Source organism: Heterodontus francisci, chromosome 16, assembly GCF_036365525.1.
Source record: "Heterodontus francisci isolate sHetFra1 chromosome 16, sHetFra1.hap1, whole genome shotgun sequence".
NCBI lineage: Eukaryota > Metazoa > Chordata > Chondrichthyes > Heterodontiformes > Heterodontidae > Heterodontus > Heterodontus francisci.
This window is the reverse complement of record NC_090386.1, coordinates 70,882,642-70,903,788: the sequence shown is the minus strand read 5'-3', so window position 1 is coordinate 70,903,788 and position 21,147 is coordinate 70,882,642. Positions and strand designations below refer to the sequence as shown.

General features: G+C 42.1%; 1 protein-coding gene across 2 annotated transcripts in view; it reads left to right on the top strand.

Moving 5' to 3' along the window:
- Positions 1 to 21,147, top strand: part of plagl2 (pleiomorphic adenoma gene-like 2) — a 172,330-nt gene that overhangs the window by 52,182 nt on the left and 99,001 nt on the right. The window lies entirely within an intron of this gene.

Sequence of the window (21,147 nt, the reverse complement as noted above, 5' to 3'; positions counted from 1 at the left end):
GAGGAGGGAGACGAAATGTCTGCTCATATTCCAGCAAGAACCAAGACCAGGAAGTTTAAGGGAACTACCTGTTCTATTTAGCAGGAGAGAAATACTGCTAACTGCTATGTTTGAATCATTGAGTGACTGTCATGTGACAAGCCCCTCCCCATCTGTGCTTTTAAGCTCGTGTTTCTCTGCAGCAAAGGAGAAGCTTCTGGACTCTGACACGGGCAGACCCTAAGTGGAGGTCTCTCACTCTCTCGCCCCCCTTCTCCCCTCTTCTCTGTCTCTCTCTCTTTCTCTCTTTCCATTTCAGCGTACAAGCTTCGAAATCTGCCTGTTGCCTGACCACCTTTGCATACTCCGGCTACTATCAGAAACCTCATTGCATCACTGTCTCCAAGCGACTCACTGAACCAATCGTCGACTTCTTCAAACTAAAAGCTTCAGAACCACCAAATTCATCTATAAGCCAGCCGAATCACCAAATGTCACAGACTGCATACCTTTTTTCATATGGACTCTAACTCAACCAATGTACTTTACCCCACTCTGTAACCTATTTGTGTATGTGTAAACCTCCAGAATGCGTGTGTGAGTGAAAAGTGGCACGTAGTTTATTATTTTCATTAGTTTGGTTTAGGTACAATAAAGTTAACCTCTTTGTTAACTCAAGAAAACCTGTCCGATTAGTTCTTGTTATGATCATAGCAAGTAAGTAATCAAACACCTACTGAATTGGCCAGTACATCCACTTTTATGAAAGAATTAAACCTGATGTGGTCAAACAAGAAGAGGGAAACTCTTCAGCCCCCTCCTCACTTGACCGTAACAGTATCCTAATGTTACAGGTCATCACATTGGATGTGTACAATCCTCCTTTCTTGGGTTTGGAGTCTTGTATGTGCAGGCATGTGTCATACACAGTAGGATTCTAACTTGAGAGAAACAGAGGATGGTAATCACAGAAACATTAGCTGTGCTAGTGTGAGTGAGACAGTATAGTTTAATGTATCTCAGTCATTCCAGGACTCTTGACATAACGCAGCGTATTATTTAAGATTTCTAGCATTTGCAGTATTTTGCTTTTGTAACAGTGTATATTAGTTATCCTGATGTCAGTGAATCTATTACAAAAAATATAGTTAAATTTTATAGCCATTGCAGGGAAATCTTATGTTGCAAAATGTACTGGGCATCTAATTTCTAATTTAACGATTTTCCTTTGCAAACTGCTGATAATGACACCACAAAAGCCTTTAGGCAGCTTCTAGAAACTTTGTTTTTAACTCCTGTCAGTTGTCGATCAACCACTGAAAGCAGCAATACAAATTCGAATGAAGGATAATGGGCAAAATCCTGTGTGACGGGCAACTCCCTTTTTAAAGCTTATGAGGTGGCAGGTGTTTTTTTGTTGTTGTTTCACCATGATGACCACAACTCACTTGAAAAATGCATTTCACAAGAACCGTTGCTGAGTGTCCACGTGAAACTAGTCTGCTACTTCCAACCTTGAGGCTATGGACAAAATCAGTAAGTTTTACAAGCTTTAATGTTGGAAGCTAAAATGTCTAGTAAACAACCAGAGACAGAAGGGGACAATTCAAAGCTGTAATGTAATCTTGTGGTTCAAATAACATTTATAAATTGCTGGAGATTCGTTCTCATGGTTTGCGATGCCATCTGATCATCTTGATTCGATGACAGCCTTGTAATCATTCCCTGCTATCTATTATTCTGTGAGTGTTTAGATATTTAATACCTTTTAAACCACATCCTACCTTTTACCTTAAAATAAAGACATTAGTTTTAACACTATGAACACAGAAATTTGAGAAGGATCTTGTACAAGCCAAATGATAATTGTGTGAATTACAAGGTGGCAAGAGGTTCAGACCACGTAACTGTATGAATACAGTTTGTGTGGTTCACCTTGGTTATCTAAACCCTAGGAAGTTCAGTAAGAGATATAATTATTGCATAGTGGCTAACAGGCTTGATGGGCTGAATGGCCGCCTTCTGTTCCTATAAAGAAAATTAATAACAGCTTGAATATTATAAGTCTTAGTGGGGGTTTCTGTCACCCTCGGCATTTCAAGCATAGCATACAATGAAGGACCTGAAATAAAATTACATTTGTGATCTAAATTTTGTATTTAATCTGTGAATTAGGATCTGTGCTATGCCGAGTGTGCAATTTTCTTCTGCTTTGTTGCATTGCAGTTATATATAGATATCGTATATTGCCAGTGAAGAATTAGCCAAATGATATCACCTTGTATTACTCATGGGCATTACTGACAGGAGGATTTTATTTCAGTTTAGTTCATAGTGCAATATTGTGCCTTTGTTCTGTTACTCTGTGTATGTTATGTTAAGGTAAGAAATTGGAGCAGGAGTAGACCATATAGCCCCTTGAGCCTGCTCTGCCATTCAATACGATCATGGCTGATCATCTGCCTCAACGCCAGTTTCCTACCCACTCCCCATGTCCCTTGATTGCCTGAGAGGTGAAAAATCTATCTATCCCAGCCTTGAACATACTCAACGATGTCCTCTTCAGAGCTTACATTCCCACCTAGCGTTGTATTATCAGCAAACTTGGATACATTACTATTGGTCTCTTCATCATCTAAGTCGTTAATATGGATTCTAAATAACTGAGGCCCCAGCACTCTTCCTTGCAGCACTCCACGAGTTGCAGTTTGCCAACTTGAAAATGCCCCATTTATCTGTACTCTCTGCTTGCTGTCCAAAAACCAGTCGTTCATTCATGTTAATATTTTACCTAAAACGCCATAAACCTTTATCTTGCGTACTCACCTTTTGTGTGACACCTTATCGGATGCCTTTTGGAAATCCAAGTATACTACATCTACTGGCTCCCCTTTATTTACCCTATTAGTTGCATCCTCAAAAAAATTCTAATAAATTTGTCCAACATGATTTCCCTTTTGTAAAACCATGTTGACTTTGTCTGATCATACTATAATTTTCGAAGTGCATTATTAAGACTTTGTTAATAATAGATTCCAGCATTTTCCTGATGACTGATGTCAGGCTAACTGGCCTATAGTTTCTTTCTCCCTCTTTTCTTGAATAGTAATATTACTTTTGCTAACTTCCAATCGTTGAGACTGTTCTAGATCTAGGGAATTTTGGGAAACTGAAACCAGTGCATCCACTACCTCTGCAGTTAGCTTGTAGAACCCTTGGATGTAGGCCATCAGGTCCTGGGGATTTGTCAGCATTTAGTCCCTTAAGTTACTCAAATACATTTTGCGCTGCTGATCTTAATTACTTCAAGTCCCTCACTCTTATTAGCCCCTTCGTTACCCTCTATTTCTGGTGTGTAATTAGTCTCTTCTACTGCGAAGACAGATACAAAATATTTGTTCAACATCTTTGCTATTACCTCATTCCCCATGATAATTTTTCCTGTCTCTGCTTCTAAGGGACTAATGTTTACTTTAGCTACTTTTTATAGACTTATAAAAGCTCTTGTAGTCCATTTTTATTCTTTAAATGTTTCCCAGTGTTTATTTGCCGCCGTACCTTTTAGTCTATTTACTCAAAGACCTTTTCCATTTCTCCCCCTTACACCAATGTAATTGACCTTGTTTAAGTTTCAGATTCTTGTTTTGGACATGAGTATGTCGCTCTCAAACTTAACATGGAATTCAATTATTTTGTGATTACTTTATCCCAGAGAATCTTTTACTGTAAGATTACTAATTAGGCCTGCCTCATTACACAATACTAAATCTATAATAGCTTTTTCTTTAGTTGGTTCTACAACGTATTGTTCTTGGAAGCTCTTATGAAAGCATTCTATAAACTGATCTTCCAGACTACCTTTGCGAATTTGATTTTTCCAGTCTATTTGAAGATTAAAGTCCCCCACAATTGTACCACTAGTCCTTCTAGCTTGTTATGAATGTTTTGTGCATTCATATAAATAGCATCTAATTTTTTTTTAAACTGCTATTCTTTGCATGGATCTTATTCGCTGATGCATTATTCTTGTTAAACTCTCTGTCCCTTCCTGTCCCACTCTGCTTGTCTTTACCAAAATTGCTACACTGCTCTATTGCCTTGAATTTTCTCTTCAGATTTCTAAATCTTCCTTCACCCAACCCCTGCTCCCCTGCCCTTAGTCTAAAGCCCTATCAAGAGCCCGAGTTATATGATTCACCAGGATGCTGATCCCAGCGTGGTTTAAATGGAGCCCATGCTAACGGATAAGTTCCCTCTTTCCCCAGTACTGGTGCCAGTGCCCCATGAAAAACCCCTTCATCATACAACACCCTTTGAGCCATGCGTTTAATTCTCTAATCTCGTTGACTGTATGCCAGTTGGAGTGTAGCTCAAATAACAATCCAGAGTTTATTACCTTGGAGGTTCTGCATTTTGATTTAGGCCCTAACTTCTCAAACTCCCTCAGCAGAACATTATTCCTAGTTCCACTAATATTGTTGGTTCCTACATGGACCACAGCCACTGGATCCTTGCTCTCCCGCTCCAGGTTTAGCTCCAGCTGTGAGGAGATGTTTTTAATCCTGGCACTGGGCAGACAACACAACATTTGGAACTCTTCATCACGCCTGCAGAGAACTGTGGAGACCAAAAGTCTTGTACCTTTTTTTTAAAAAGCCATTCTTGGAAAGTGTCACATTTCAAGGCTGGCATTTATTACCTTGATATTACTGAGTGGTTTGCAAGGCCACTTGACGAGCATCTAAGCGTCAAACATGTTGGTGAGGAACTGGAGTCACATGTTAGTATGGACCGAATAAGACCAGCAGGTTTCCTTCCCTAAAGGAGATTAGTGAACCAGCTGGGGTTTTATGTCAGTCTGACAACTTTGTGGTCACATTTACAGATTTAAAAAAAAAATAACTAAAGTCAAATTCTCAAGCTACCATGGTAGGATTTGAACTCCTGTTCTTCTGGATTATTAGTCCAGACCTGTGGATTACTGATCCAGTTACATAATTACCACAAGATGATACACATATATTACACAGGTCCATGACAATGAAGAAAGCCAGTTATTTCCTGTTGTATTCTGATCTTGCTCATGAAATTAGAGAGCTGAAGATTTACAAGTAGTTACATCTCGTCTTGGCTCAATGAGTCTATTCAGCCCACTTTGCCACAGGGAATACCTGAGCAGTGATCTTAAAGGGACAGGCCCATGTTAAATTCACCTCCATTTTACAGCGTAACAACATAATCACGTTCCACACCCCAGACTGCTTGTGAACAATGCCACAGGCATTGGTAAGTTTATATACATCCATGTACAACAACAAATTGAATGTTGTACAAGACCCAGGAGCATTATCAAACAAAATTTGACACCAAGCTGTGTAAGTAGATATTGGGGCAGATGACTTGCATGTATGTATTTATTTATATACACCCGTATGTGTATGCATGTATATCTATTTTATATATGTCAGTGGTGCCCAAGAGCAATGCTGGAAAATTATATCATAATGGTGTGGGAAGACATAGTCAAAGCACACTGTATTTTTAATTTATCACACTTGCATGGCCTTTTTCCATGACCCTTAACTGTTAATATCTGATAACCCAGATATATCAGCTTTGTGAAATTATTGCTAACGAACCATAAAGTGCTCAGTGGTATTACAAAATTACAATAGGTAGTCGTAAAATCATGGAAGCCTGCAGCACAGTAGGAGGCCATTTGGCCAGTCGTACCTGTGCTGTCCCCGTTTATTGTCTAACGCTGTACGTTCCTCATTCTAAAGTTCCTCATTCCAACTCCCTTAAAAAAAAAATTATTTTAGCAATCGGCTTCCACCACCTCTTCAAGTAGAGTGTCCCAGATCCCGACCATTCTAAGTGGAAACGTTTCTCTTCATTTCCTTCCCAGATCTTTTGCCAATGATTTTAAATCTAGGACCTCTGGTTATTGACCCATTTGCCAGAGGGGATCATTTTTCTCGATCTACTCAAAACCTGAAAACATCTTGAATACCTCTATTAGGTTATTCTCTTTTAATAAAACCTTTTCAATCTGAATCAAATTGGTTTCTTTTCCACTTAAAAGTATAATCAATTAGTACTGATCATATGATAAAAGCAAAATACTGCGGATGCTGGAAATCTGAAATAAAAACAAGAAATGCTGGAACCACTCAGCAGGTCTGGCAGCATCTGTGGAAAGAGAAGCAGAGTTAACGTTTCGGGTCAGTGACCTTTCATTGGAACTGACAAATATTAGAAAAGTCACAGGTTATAAGCAAGTGAGGTGGGGGTGGGGCAAGAGATAACAAAGGAGGTCTAGATTGGACCAGGCCACATAGTTGACCAAAAGGTCATGGAGCAAAGGCAAACAATATGTTAATGGTGTAATAGTCCGCAAGCAGGACCCTGAGCTTCCGGTTGCTTGCCATTTCAACACTCCCCCCTGCTCTCATGCTCACATCTCTGTCCTGGGATTGCTGCAGTGTTCCAGTGAACATCAACGCAAGCTCGAGGAACAGCATCTCATCTACTGATATAGGCACACTACAGCCTGCCGGACTGAACATTGAGTTCAATAATTTCAGAGCATGACAGCCCCACATTTTACTTTCATTTTTAGTTATTTTTTTCTTCCTTTTTTTTTACATTCTTTTTTACATTATTTACAATCTTTTTTTTTTGCATTTAGTTCATTTCATCTTAGTTTGTTCAGTTTGCTTACCCACTGTTTTTTTTTCAGGTTTGCACTTGCTGCTGTTCAATATTCAGTGTATTAACAGCTAATCTGTACTAATGCTTTGTCTTTCAACACACCATTAACATATTGTTTGCCTTTGCTCCGTGACCTTTTGGTCAGCAATGTGGCCTGGTCCAATCTAGACCTCCTTTGTTATCTCTTGCCCCACCCCCACCTCACTTGCTTATAACCTGTGACTTTTCTAATATTTGTCAGTTCCGATGAAGGGTCACTGACCCGAAACGTTAACTCTGCTTCTCTTTCCACAGATGCTGCCAGACCTGCTGAGTGAATCCAGCATTTCTTGTTTTTGTTTCAGATTTCCAGCATCCGCAGTATTTTGCTTTTATTATATGATTGTGGTAACTGTCTTTAGAGGTTACTGAGTCAGGTGAGGATGCTTACTTAAGGCAAGTAGACACAGCAAGATTTCATGATTTAGCACTCCTGATCTCTGCCTGAATTTCTCATAGGTGTTCAACCATGAGAAATTCTTAGAATATACAGTACAGAAACTGGCCAACCAGTTCAGCCCAGGAGTACTAAATTATAAAATCTCTGTTATTAGTGCAGGATAACTCTCTGCTGATAACTTATCTCTACTATCAGGATCAGTATCATCTTTGTGATGATTTTTTGTATTCATTCTTGGCATGTGAGCATCGCTGGCAAGGCCAGCATTTATTGCCCATTTAAATTGCCCTTGAGAAGGTGGTGGTGAGATGCCTTCTTGACGTGGTGTACGTAAAACCGCAGTGCTACTTGGGAGGGAGTTCCAGGATTTTGACCCAGTGACTGTGAAGGAACAGTGATATAATTCCAAGGCCAGATGGTGTTACTTGGAGGGGAACTTGCAGATAGTGGTGTTCTCATGCATCTGCTTCCCTTATTGTTCTAGGTGGCTGAAGTCACAGGTTTGGAAGGTGCTGCAGACGGAGCCTTGGCAAGTGGCTGCAGTGTATCTTGTAGGTGGTACATACTGCTGCCACTGTGCGCCAGTGGTGGAGGGAGTGAATGTTTTAGGTGGGAGATGGGGTGCCAGTCAAGTGGACTGCTTTGTCTTGGATGGTGTTGAGCTTCTTGAGTGTTGTTGGAGCTGTGCTCATCTGTGCAAGTGGAGAGTATTTCATCACACCCCTGACTTCTGCCTTGTGTTTAGTGGACAGGCTTTAGGGAGTCAGGAGGTGAATTAATCGCCACAAAATTCCCAACCTCTGAGCTGCTCTTATAGCGACAGTATTTATGTGGCTGGTCCAGTTCACTTTCTGATTAATGATAACCCCAAGGCTGTTGATGGAGGATTCAGTGACAGTCATGCTGTTGAACGTGAAGGGGAGATGGTTGATTCATTCTTGTTGGAGATGGTCATTGTTTGACACTGTGTGGCACGAATGTTAATTGTCACTTATTAGTCCAAGCCTGAATATTGTCCAGGTCTTGCTGCATGCGGGCTGCTTCAGTATCTGAGTAGTTGCGAGTGGTACTAAACACCGTGCAATCATCAGTGAACATTCCCACTTCTGACAGTATGTAATTAACACTCACTGGATCCCTCATCACTGTAACAAATGGAACCATAGAACACACAATATTCTTTCACTAAGGTGAAGCTGTGTATAAATGGTTTATGGCTGTAAATAGACAGAAGCCTTAGATTTGTTGGAGTTCAATTGCAGTTGGTGAAGGAAGTTTACGGATTGCCATTGGCATGTAAATTTCTGGCTCCAGGTCAACCTGCAAACTACATCAGTGACAGCAATTAGCCAGTTACTCTGTTTTTAAACTCGGAAGGAGATTATTGTCTTTTTGTTATACTTTTGAACCTTGAAATGTGACATCCGAAGTGTGACAGACATTCTTAAACCTCTTATACATTGTATATAAAAATCGATATTTACAAGCACCAGCAGGCAGAAAAAAAAGTTCACTATAATTTTTGAGGAACAGTGTTGTAGCATATTCGGATGCTGACATGAATTGCCATAGAAGGAGGACTTGATTCCTTCCCTAATCAGCAGTGTTTTGTATTGCAGTATGTTGCTTTGACAAGGTGTCCGGTGTTTTTTGGATATCTTCTGACAAAGTTAAGGGGAAAGTTGCAGAAAATTGTCGTTGGACTGCTTTTGCATGCTTATTGTTTGCTGGCTAAAGCGTGGGAGCAGGTTGCTTAGCAAGTATGAGTATGCATACTGACAAGGTGTGGAAATTTCATAGCATCAAAAAAGGGGCACAGTTTGGGTTGGGGTAGCTCCAAGTTAAATTAATTTAAATATGTGTGTTTTCACACTGAAGATTTATTTGAATGGAGACTGTTGCCTACACCCAAGCTGTTCATTTTGGAATTTTTAAAAACCTTATTCTAATTTTTTCAGTCCTTGAATGGACTTTGAAATCTCAGCACAACTTGCATTTGTGTTGCAAATTTGATGACGAAAACTGCAGTTGCATTAATTTCACCACCAGTGGGAGGAATATACAGTCCAGTAGCATGGGTAAAGGCATCCACATTCCAGATAATGGCTTAAGCCCCCATTAGTTGCACATTATTGACAATTTAGTGTAGGTAAATCATCAGTAGCCAGCTAGCTGTGGGAGCAGCAGCTTGACCTTTATTGGAGCTTCTTAGAATAATTTAAATATTCAATGTACCACTTCTGACAATGCCATGAGAGTGAAACCTGAGTAAAAATAATTTGTTGAAAAAGTATTCTGCAAGTGGTATTATGGGCTCTCAGCTGTTTCAAATGGCAGACTTGTTTGTGACTGTACACGACAGGATTTGGACAAACTGAAGCTTATTGAAGTGGAGGACATGAGGCCACCATGGAGACCATTACCACAGTTGAGGCGGGGCATGACAGAAAAATGTATATATGAGTTTTCCAGTGTGCAGGTGGGCAATGTTGCAGATTATCGAAGTAAATCACAGCTGTACTGCAGGAGGACACCTCGGAGGGGTCATGCAGCAGGGCAATATGGGTGGAGCTCAGGAATAGGAAGGGTGCAGTCACGATGTTGGGGGTTTACTACAGGCCTCCCAACAGCCAGCGGGAGGTAGAGGAGCAGATATATAGACAGATTTTGGAAAGATGTAAAGGTAACAGGGTTGTAGTGGTGGGTGATTTTAACTTCCCCTATGTTGACTGGGATTCACTTAGTGCGAGGGGCTTGGATGGGGCAGAATTTGTAAGGAGCATCCAGGAGGGCTTCTTGAAACAATACGTAGATAGTCCAACTAGGGATGGGGCCGTACTGGACCTGGTATTGGGGAATGAGCCCGGCCAGGTGGTCGAAGTTTCAGTAGGGGAAAATTTCGGGAACAGTGACCATAATTCCATAAGTTTTAAGGTACTTGTGGATAAGGAGTAGTCCTCGGGTGAAGGTGCTAAATTGGGGGAAGGCTAATTATAATAATATTAGGCAGGAACTGAAGAGTTTAGATTGGGGGTGGCTGTTTGAGGGTAAATCAACATCTGACATGTGGGAGTCTTTCAAACGTCAGTTGATTAGAATCTAGGACCAGCATGTTCCTGTGAGGAAGAAGGATAAGTTTGGCAAGTTTCAGGAATCTTGGATAACGCGGGATATTGTGAGCCTCGTCAAAAAGAAAAAGGAAGCATTCGTAAGTGCTGGAAGGCTAGGAACAGACGAATCCCTTGAGGAATATAAAGACAGTAGGAAGGAACTTAAGCAAGGAGTCGGGAGGGCTAAAAGGGGTTATGAGAAGCCGTTGGCAAACAGGATTAAGGAAAATCCCATGGCTTTTTATCCGTATATAAAGAGCAAGAGGGTAACCAGGGAAAAGGTTGGCCCACTCAAGGACAGAGAAGGGAATCTATGTGTGGAGCCAGAGGAAATGGTGTACTAAATGAGTACTTTGCATCAGTATTCACCAAGGATAAGGACTTGGTGGATGATGGGCCTAGGGAAGGGAGTGTAGATAGTCTGTCATCTCATTATCAAAAAGGAGGAGGTGTTGGGTGTCTTGCAAAGCATTAAGGTAGATAAGTCCCCAGGGCCTGATGGGATCTACCCCAGAATACTGAGGGAGGCAAGGGACGAAATTGCTGGGGCCTTGACAGAAATCTTTGCATCCTCATTGGCTACAGATGAGTTCCCAGAGGACTGGAGAATAGTCAATGTTGTTCCTTTGTTTAAGAAGGGTAGCAAGGATAAGCCAGGAAATTATAGGCCGGTGAGCCTTATGTCAGTGGTAGGGAAATTATGAGAGAGGATTTTTCGGGACAGGATTTACTCCCATTTGGAAACAAACGGACTTATTAGCGAGAGGCAGCATGGTTTTGTGAAGGGGAGGTCGTGTCTCACTAATTTGATTGAGTTTTTTGAGGAAGTGACAAAGATGCTTGATGAAGGAAGGGCAGTGGATGTTATCTATATGGACTTCAGTAAAGCCTTTGACAAGGTCCCTCATGGCTGACTGATAGAAAAGGTGAAGTCACACGGGATCAGAGGGGAACTGGCAAGATGGATACAGAACTGGCTTGGTCATAGAAGACAGAGGGTAGGAGTGGAAGAGTGTTTTTCTGAATGGAGGGATGTGACTAGTGGTGTTCCGCAGGGATCAGTGCTGGGACCTTTGCTGTTTGTAGTATATATTAATGATTTGGAGGAAAATGTAGCTGGGCTGATTAGTAAGTTTGCGGACGACACAAAGGTTGGTGGAGTTGTGGACAGTGATGAGGATTGTCAGTAGGATACAGCAGGATATAGATCGGTTGGAGACTTGGGCGGAGAAATGGCAGATGGAGTTTAATCCGGACAAATGTAAGGTAATGCATTTTGGAAGGTCTAATGTAGGTGGGAAGTATATAGTAAATGGCAGAACCCTTAGGAGTATTGACAGGCAGAGAGATCTGGGCGCACAGGTCCACAGGTTACTGAAAGTGGCAACGCAGGTGGATAAGGTAGTCAAGAAGGCATACGGCATGCTTGCCTTCATCGGTCGGGGCATGGAGTATAAAAATTGGCAAGTCATGCTGCAGCTGTACAGAACCTTAGTTAGGCCACACTTAGAATATTGCGTGCAATTCTGGTCGCCACACTACCAGAAGGACGTGGAGGCTTTGGAGAGGGTACAGAGGAGGTTTACCAGGATGTTGCCTGGTCTGGAGGGCATTGGCTATGAGGAGTGGTTGGATAAACCCGGATTGTTTTCACTGTAACGACTGAGATGGAGGGGCGACATGATAGAGGTTTACAAAGTTATAAGCAGCCTGGACAGAGTGGATAGTCAGAAGCTTTTTCCCAGGGTGGAAGAGTCAGTTACTAGGGAACATTGGTTTAAGGTGAGAGGGGCAAAGTTTAGAGGGGATGTGCGAGGCAAGTTCTTGACACAGAGGGTGGTGAGTGCCTGGAACTTGTTGCCGGGGGAGGTGGTGGAAGCAGGTACGATAGCAACGTTTAAGAGGCATCTTGACAAATACATGAATAGGAAGGGAATAGAGGGATATGGGCCCCGGAAGTGCAGAAGGTTTTAGTTTAGGCAGGCATCAAGATTGGCGCAGGCTTGGAGGGCCGAATGGCCTGTTCCTGTGCTGTACTGTTCTTTGTTCTCTTTGTTCTTTGTTAACAGTCTTGGGAATGGATTGAAGATGGGGCTTAAAACTCAGCAACACAATTTTATTGGATGCCAATATTCTAGATGGTCTGATTCAGCCTGAGCAAGTGACTGGAGAGGGGCTGTAATCATCGGTAGTGGAGTGGAGTTGATGGTGCAGACAGAAGGCAATGGCTTTTGTCAATTCAGTGTTCGGCTGAAGGACGTTTTGACACATATAAGACTGGATGTCGGACAGGGAGCCTAATTCTTCATTAATTAAATAATTTAAGATAATGTAACTAGGTTACAGTTCCAACTTAAAGCCTGTTGTCAGTTTAAAAAAAAAAAAATTCTTCACCTGAAAAGCTGTTAATAGTTGCAGCATGTTTAAGGAAGTTACAAATTGTCAGCGCTGAAGTTAGTAATTGAAGGGGAGGCTGTGCCAACTTTTAAGAAGAGGTTAAAGAGATGGTTGAAGGGATATGGAAATGGGGCAGGCATATGGGATTAGGACTGCTGCTTGAGTGGAGAATATACACAAACATGAACTGTTTGGGCCAGATGATACATTGTGATCTTTATGTAATTCTTTGTGGAAAAAAATAATAGTTTTTTAAAATGCCATTAAATCAGTGTGGAATGAATCAGAAACAGTCTTTTTGCAAATAAAATATTGCAGCAAAAATTCAGAGCCATTACCTATAAATGTTAAAAATCCATTTAACCTACATAACTGCATACAGTTGAGTTGCTAATCAATTTATTACCTATACTAGTGTTTGGGAATTTTTTTTTAAATTAATGAAAATTTGTGTTGTGCCTCTGAGGATCTGCTGGAAATGTAATGCCCAAGCTGATACTAGTGCCTACCCAATAATGTCAAAGACCATTATTAGTTTAAATATGCATGGTAAAAACAGTATGACTTTGAGCCTTTCCCATTTGTGTCCTTCTGTTTATAGTGTTACGACCATGGTGGGAACAACGCACTGTTAATTCAGTCCCATCACTCCACAGGTCACAGGATATTTATTTAAGCTTTCCAAAGCAGAAAAAAAAACAGCCAAATTAAGCACTCTTGTGTCCCCAGAATGAAGTGGACCAAAGCAGGTATCTTTAGACAACAACAAATTCACTATTTATTAAAAAACAACTAAAGACCTTACAACTTATTTAAAAATTTAACTCCTGCATTCGCATACATACACACAAAAATTAACAGTGGTTCGGTTTTAAGTTAGCTGGCTGTTAAGAAAATAAACAAGTCTTTGCAGGTTACGTTCCTGATGGATGGAGTCTTCCAATGTAGAAACAGTCAAAGGTCACTTGAAGTCTTCACGGGTCTGATTGGAAAAAAAAAAGTCCTTCAAAGATAGGAATTCAGCAGTTCAGCTGTTGTAGCATTAAACTGTCCATTCAATGATGAACACAGCAAATACAAATAACTTGTTGGAAAAAAAGCTTTTCTTATTTTCTTAAGGAATTAATTTGGCTTGTTGCTTTGTAGAATTTTGAGAGTGAAATAACACAGCTTCTTCCTTCAGTTCAAACCACTTCACAGAACTCTCTGCTCAAAACCAGTCTCTGCTAGCTAGTTTAAACAGTCAAAACTGCAACATTGAATCACGTGACATCTCTCTCCTGCTGCTGTTTCTTGGCAACCAGAATGCAATTGGCAGACAATGTCTCTTGGAACCTTCCCTGCCTTAAAGGTGCACTGATCTTTTACAGCCTTAAAGGCGCGCACAATATTTCTGAGGTGAGAAAAAAAGACCATGACGAGTTGCACTTGAACTGTTAGCACTACAACTGTTGGCACTATTATCAATGAAAGTGTATTCTTCTGTTGATGGGACATGAAATAGTGCTTGAATTACATGTTGCCTTGGTTTGATGTACAGTATGAAGAATAAGTTGTTTTTTGCGACAAGACAAAAAACACCTGTTCAGGTGGCAAAATATAGTTAGTTGATATCGTGCAACCTTGATGTGAGCTGTTATGTACAGCTGGAATTCATGAACAGTTTTTGATCTTTTTCATAAACTGAAAATCACACCATTTTATGACCTCTGCACTTAAGCTGACTGAATTTACTGAAGTCTCTATTGATAGATTCTTCCCATGAGCTTGAAATAATGCTATAGTACGCCGTTGAAATTTGCATCTGTTTAGTATAAAAATGGTACACATAATGCATTTCCTCTGCCACGGTTTAAACTTCATCTTCAACTTTGTCAGACTTAAAGAAAAATATAGAGGGACTCTTCAGGAACATACAAGATCAGGATTTTGTAGTCTCTTAATTGACATCTTTAACGGGATATGTATCTAGACTTGCCATGTTATAATGCTTCTGATCATATGAAATGGCTGACTTTACCATGAGCAATGCCACAGAAGATGTACAAGTATTTTAAAAGTAATGAGATAGGGCGTGCTTCATGTTCATCAAGCTTCTCGCTTGGCTGAAATATTTAAAAAAAACTCTCCCAAAGGAAATATGTTTGAATTTTAAAAATTCCTTTAATCAGCCAAATCGAAAATAATTATTTTTGTAAATTACTTTACCCATTTTTTTGAATAATAAAACTACAATGTCCACAATTTTATATGTAAATGCATGAACAAATTTACATATAAAATTAACTTTTTTGTTTTTGAATACCATCATTAATGTTTTTACTTCAAAACCTTGATCTGACACAAAAGCTTGATATTTTTCCCAGAGAAAGTTGTCAGTTTCAACAAATTATGGATTACAATTGTGCCTGCAGTTTCCAGAATGCCACATTCGGGTCAAGCACAGAATGTTGCAGAATATATTCGTGAAACAGTTTTGTTTTTATAAATAGCGGTGTTGAGTACAAGAGCAGAAATGGTGATTTTGAACAGGACAAATCTGAAGAATAATATTTGCAGTTTTGGGCACCCCATTATAGAAAGGATATTAAGACCATAGTGAGCATATGATGTAGATTAACCAAGCTGACACCAGGGATAACTGTACTTGTGAAGAGAAACATGAAATACTGGGGCTTTTCCTGTTGGAGCTGAGAGTGTAAGCGGAAGTTTTATGGGGATATTTTAAACTGTGATGAGTTTTGATCAGTTGAATAGAAAAGGTCTTCCCTTTAAATAGGGGAGTTGGTGATGAGGGATCACCAATTTAAAATTGTCATTAAGTGAATGAAGACAGGTTAAGAGATATTTCTTGAACATTGTTGTTTAAAGTAGGAATTTTAAATTTCATTCTTGGGGTGTGAGCATCACTGGCAAGGCCAGCATTTATTGCCCTTTCCTAATTGCCCTATAGAAGGTGGTAGTGAGCTGCCTTCTTGACCCACTGCAGTATGTGTGGTGTACAGACAACCGCAGTGCTGTTAGGGAGGAAGTTCCAGGATTTTGGCCCATTGACTGAAGGGATGGCGATTATAGTTCCAAGACCAGTTGGTGTGTTACTTGGAGGGGAACTTGCAGGTGGTGGTGTTCCCATGTGTCTGCTGCCCTTGTTCTTCCAGGTGGCAGAGATCAATGTTTTGGAAGGTGCTGTCAAAGGAGCCTTGGTGAGTTCCTGCTGTCCATCTTGTATATGCGACACACTACTGCCGCTGATTGTTGGTGGTGGAGGGAGTGAATGTTTAAGGTGGTGGATGGGGTGTTGATCAAGCAGGCTGCTTTGTCCTCGATGGTGTTGAGCTTCTTGTGTGTTGTTGGAGCTGCGTTCGTCCAGGCAAGTGGAGAGTATTCCATCACGCTACTGACTTGTGCCTTGTAGGTGGTGATCAGACTTTGGAAGGTGAGTTACTTGCCGCAGCATTCCCAGCCTCTGACCTGCTCTTGTAGCTACAGTATTAAATGGCTGGACCAGTTAAGTTTGTGGTCAATGGTAACCCCCAGGATGATTGACGGTGAGGGATTCAGCAATGGTAATGCTGTTGAACCTCAAGGGGAGATGGTTAACTTTGCCACAGTGAATAGTTGAGGCAGAGAGAATTGGATCTTTTCAAAAAAGATAAGCATTTGAAGCAGTGGAGGATGGGGAGAAAGCAAAGCAGTGGAATTACTTTTGGATTGTTGGATTGATGTGTTAAATGTCCTTCCTCCTGTGCTGCAACATTCTACAGTTTCCTAAGAACCTACTATTAAAGGAAAGAAGGAAAACCAAATATGTCGAAGTCTCCTTGGAAATTTTTTTCACCCTCTCTTTTTTTTCTTCCTACTGTTGACAACACGCAAGTTTTAAAACATGCAACTTATAACATAAAATACAAAATATAAAAAAATATATTTCAACTTAACCATAAAATTGCCCAACTCCTATTGGAAATACTTCTATTATATTTTCGCCTCTGAGATTTAACCTTTCTTGAGGTCCTAGGTTTCTGGTTCATCCCCAACTATCACGTTGAAACCAGCCTGCAACATCATGTTCCTGACCACCAATCTGCCTCGGACAAAGATGATCCCAGTGTGGTTTTTTGCATGTTAGGACCACTTCCAACTTGTGCTCTAAACCCATTCTGGACCCCAGCATGGCCAATTTTCAACGTAGTCATTTTCAGTATGATCTAGTGCTTATGTTGTATTTGAAGACTGAGGGATCGGGAATGGGGTGAGCGGGTGCAGCAAAACCAAGTGAATGGATTATGGCCAGGAATATATGCCAAGGCTGGGTCTAGCAGTAATTCTTCGTCTGCCTACTCACATTGCTATGGAAACGCTGATTTTTTTCCTCCTGTGCTTAAAGAGCCTGAACATCACTCCACAGTACTGCCTTTCACTTTCCCCCATGACTACCAGACATTTGTAGACAGTTGGATTTTCTATGACATCAGGAGTTTACAAGCACCTGAAATTGTCTGCATTTGCTTATTTAGATTTCTTCCCCACAGGTTGTACTTGAACAACAGTCTTAAAAGGATAAGCCAGATTAGTGGCTAAACAATGCAGTTGTGCTGCAGACCAGACTCTCCATAAGCGCTACCATAAAAGAACTAGTTGATATCAATTTACAGGTGGTTTATATTGTTAAATTCAAGAACAATGTAAATATATTAGTATAACTCATTTTAAACCATTTGCCCTTTCATTCTGGTCAAGCTTTAAAATTAGGACATCTATACTATTACATGTATGCATAAATGATTTTTAAAAATTGCAGTACACACCTGCATATTTTAGGCGAATATTATTGCAAAACATATTGGAAATTGTTTTCTTAAATTAGATTATGCATTGTTCATGTGATTAGCAGCAGTGGGTTCTAGCAGGTGCAGCAGAGAAAATTAAATCGATATTTATAGCATTCTATCATTTCCTCAGGATAAGCCAAAGTGCTTAATAACCAATTAATTACTTTTAAGTATAGCCATTATTGTTTTATAAGCTGTGGAGTGGGGCTTGTTAGTCTCCACATGTACAAAATGGCCATGACATCTTGGTTTGTGTGAATGTACATAAAGCAGTGACCTCATGACCTCGGGTTTTGATATTGTTACGGCCAGGTGACAAAGGTGTCTAAGGTTCCCTCTCGGCCTTCACCTGGTCGAACCATAACAGAGTTTACTTTTAAACACACCGTGTTTCTAGCTCCCCCTTGGTGAATCCTTGTTTACTGCTTTCCAATTCTTTGTCGTCTTTGGCCTCCTTATCTCGAGAGACAATGGGTAAGCGCCTGGAGGTGTTCAGTGGTGTGTGGAGCAGCGCCTGGAGTGGCTAAAAAAGCCAATTCTTGAGTGACAGGCTCTTCCACAGGTGCTGCAGAAAAAGTTGTTTGTCGGGGCTGTTACACAGTTGGCTCTCCCCTTGCGCTTTTGTCTTTTTTCCTGCCAACTACTAAGTCTCTATGACTCGCCACACTTTAGCCCCGCCTTTATGGCTGCCCGCCATCTCTGGCGAACGCTGGCAACTGACTCCCACGACTTGTGATCAATGTCACAGGATTTCATGTCGCGTTTGCAGACGTCTTTAAAGCGGAGACATGGACGGCCGGTGGGTCTGATACCAGTGGCGAGCTCGCTGTACAATGTGTCTTTGGGGATCCTGCCATCTTCCATGCGGCTCACATGGCCAAGCCATCTCAAGCGCCGCTGACTTAGTAGTGTGTATAAGCTGGGGATGTTGGCCGCCTCGAGGACTTCTGTGTTGGACATACGGTCCTGCCACCTGATGCCAAGTATTCTCCGGAGGCAGCGAAGATGGAATGAATTGAGAGGTCGCTCTTGGCTGACAGACGTTGTCCAGGCCTCACTGCCATAGAGCAAGGTACTGAGGACACAGGATTGATACACTCGGACTTTTGTGTTCCGTGTCAGTGCGCCATTTTCCCACACTCTCTTGGCCATTCTGGACATAGCAGTGGAAGCCTTTCCCATGCGCTTGTTGATTTCTGCATCTAGAGACAGGTTACTGGTGATAGTTGAGCCTAGGTAGGTGAACTCTTGAACCACTTCCAGAGCATGGTCGCCAATATTGATGGATGGAGCATTTCTGACGTCCTGCCCCATGATGTTCGTTTTCTTGAGGCTGATGGTTAGGCCCAATTCATTGCAGGCAGCCGCAAACCTGTCGATGAGACTCTGCAGGCACTCTTCAGTGTGAGATGTTAAAGCAGCCTCGTCAGCAAAGAGGAGTTCCCTGATGAGGACTTTCCGTACTTTGGACTTCACTCTTAGACGGGCAAGGTTGAACAACCTGCCCCCTGATCTTGTGTGGAGGAAAATTCCTTCTTCAGAAGACTTGAACGCATGTGAGAGCAGCAGGGAGAAGAAAATCCCAAAAAGTGTAGGTGCGAGAACACAGCCCTGTTTCACGCCACTAAGGATAGGAAAGGGGTCTGATGAAGTGCCGCCATGTTGAATTGTGCCTTTCATCTTGTCATGGAATGAGGTGATGATACTTAGTAGCTTTGGTGGACATCCAATCTTTTCTAGTAGTCTGAAGAGACCACATCTGTTAAAGAGGTCAAAGGCTTTGGTGAGATCAATGAAAGCAGTGACGAAGGGAGAACAGCATGTAACGGTTAAACTCTCTGTACGAAAGCCACACTGTGCCTCAGGGTAGACGCGCTCGGCCAGCTTCTGGAGCCTGTTTAGAACGACTCGAGCAAAGACTTCCCCCACTATGCTGAGCAGGGAGATTCCACGGTAGTTGTTGCAGTCACCGCGGTCACCTTTGGTTTTTATAGAGGGTGATGATATTGGCATCGCGCATGTCCTGAGGTACTGCTCCCTCGTCCCAGCACAGGCATAACAGTTCATGTAGTGCTGAGTATAGCAGGCTTGGCACTGTTGATTATTTCAGGGGTAATGCTGTCCTTCCCAGGGGCTATTCCACTGGCTAGAGAATCAATGGCATCACTGAGTTCCGATTTTGTTGGCTGTACGTCCAGCTCATCCATGACTGGTAGAGGCTGGGCTGCATTGAGGGCAGCCTCAGTGACAACATTCTCCCTGGAGTACAGTTCTAGGTAGTGCTCAACCCAGCGGTCCATCTGTTTGCGTTGGTAAGTGATTGTGTCCCCTGATTTAGATTTGAGGGGGGCGATCTTCTTGATGGTTGGCCCAAAAGCTCTCTTAATGCCATCATACATTCCTCTGATGTTTCCAGTGTCTGAGGCCAGCTGACTATGACTGCATAGGTGTTGCCAGTAGTCGTTTGCGCAGCGCCTGGCTGTTCTTTGTGCAGTGCTTCTGGCTGCATTAAGTGCTACGGATGTTAACTCGCTGGGGGCTTTCTTGTAGTTCAACAGTGCAACGCGCTTAGCAGCTATGACAGGTTCCAGCTCTTCATTATGAGATTGAAACCAGTCTGCATTTCTCTTCGCACGTTTGCCGTAGGTGGTCAAAGCTGACTCATAGATGGTGTCTCTGATGTGGGCCCACTTGGTCTCAGCATCCCCTGTGGGAGTGTTTTGAAGGGCTGTTACAAGTGAACTTAGTGTAACAGCTGTGGATGAGAAATTCTGCTCGTGTTGATGCGCGGGTGGTCCTTCTGCTTGGAATGATGCAACTTCTTTGGTCTGAGTCTAACCTTGCTGCACACCAGGGAGTGGTCGGTGTCGCAGTTCGCACTGTGGAAGCTGCGTGTGATTTGAACACTGTTTAAGGAGGCTCGCCTTGTGCCAACGACGCGATCTTGGGTGCCTCCATGAAGCCTGGTGACAGGGTTTAGTGTGAAAGAACGAGTTGGTGATGCAGAGATTATGACAGGTACACAACTCAAGCAGTCTCTGCCCATTCTTATTCATCTTACCAATGCCATAGCGCCCAAGGCAGGAGGGCCATGAGTCATGGTCGGCCCCAACCCTGGCATTAAGGTCCCCCAGCAGGAACAGGTGTTCGGTGTTGGGGATGCTGCTAATGATATTATGGAGTTCCTCGTAGAACTGGTCTTTAGCTTCATGTGGGGAGCAGAGTGTTGGAGCATCGATGCTGAGTAGGTGTACTGGACCAGAGGCGGTGAGCAGTCGGATGGACAGTATGCGTTCCGAGCCATTTGAGGGAGGCTATATCATGCTGAGCAAGGAGCTTCTGATGGCGAAGCCCACTCCATGGTGTCTTGGTTCTTCAGGATCCCTAACCTGCCAGAAGAAGCTGTAGTCTTGCTCTGCTAGAGATCCATTCGCGGGGAGGCGTGTCTCCTGAAGTGCTGCAATGTCTTCATTGAGTCTGCTGAGCTCGTTGTTAATGATGGCGGTCTTCCGAGAATCCTTGATGTGTGTCAGGTCTTCCGACAGGCCAGGACACATAGTTCTGACGTTACAGCTTGCAAAGCGTAGGGCTGGTACCTTCTTTCCTTTTTTCATCTTGTTTGGTGCGGTGTTGCAGTCCACTTGTCGGGCAATGACCCTGAGCTCCAAGCACCCAT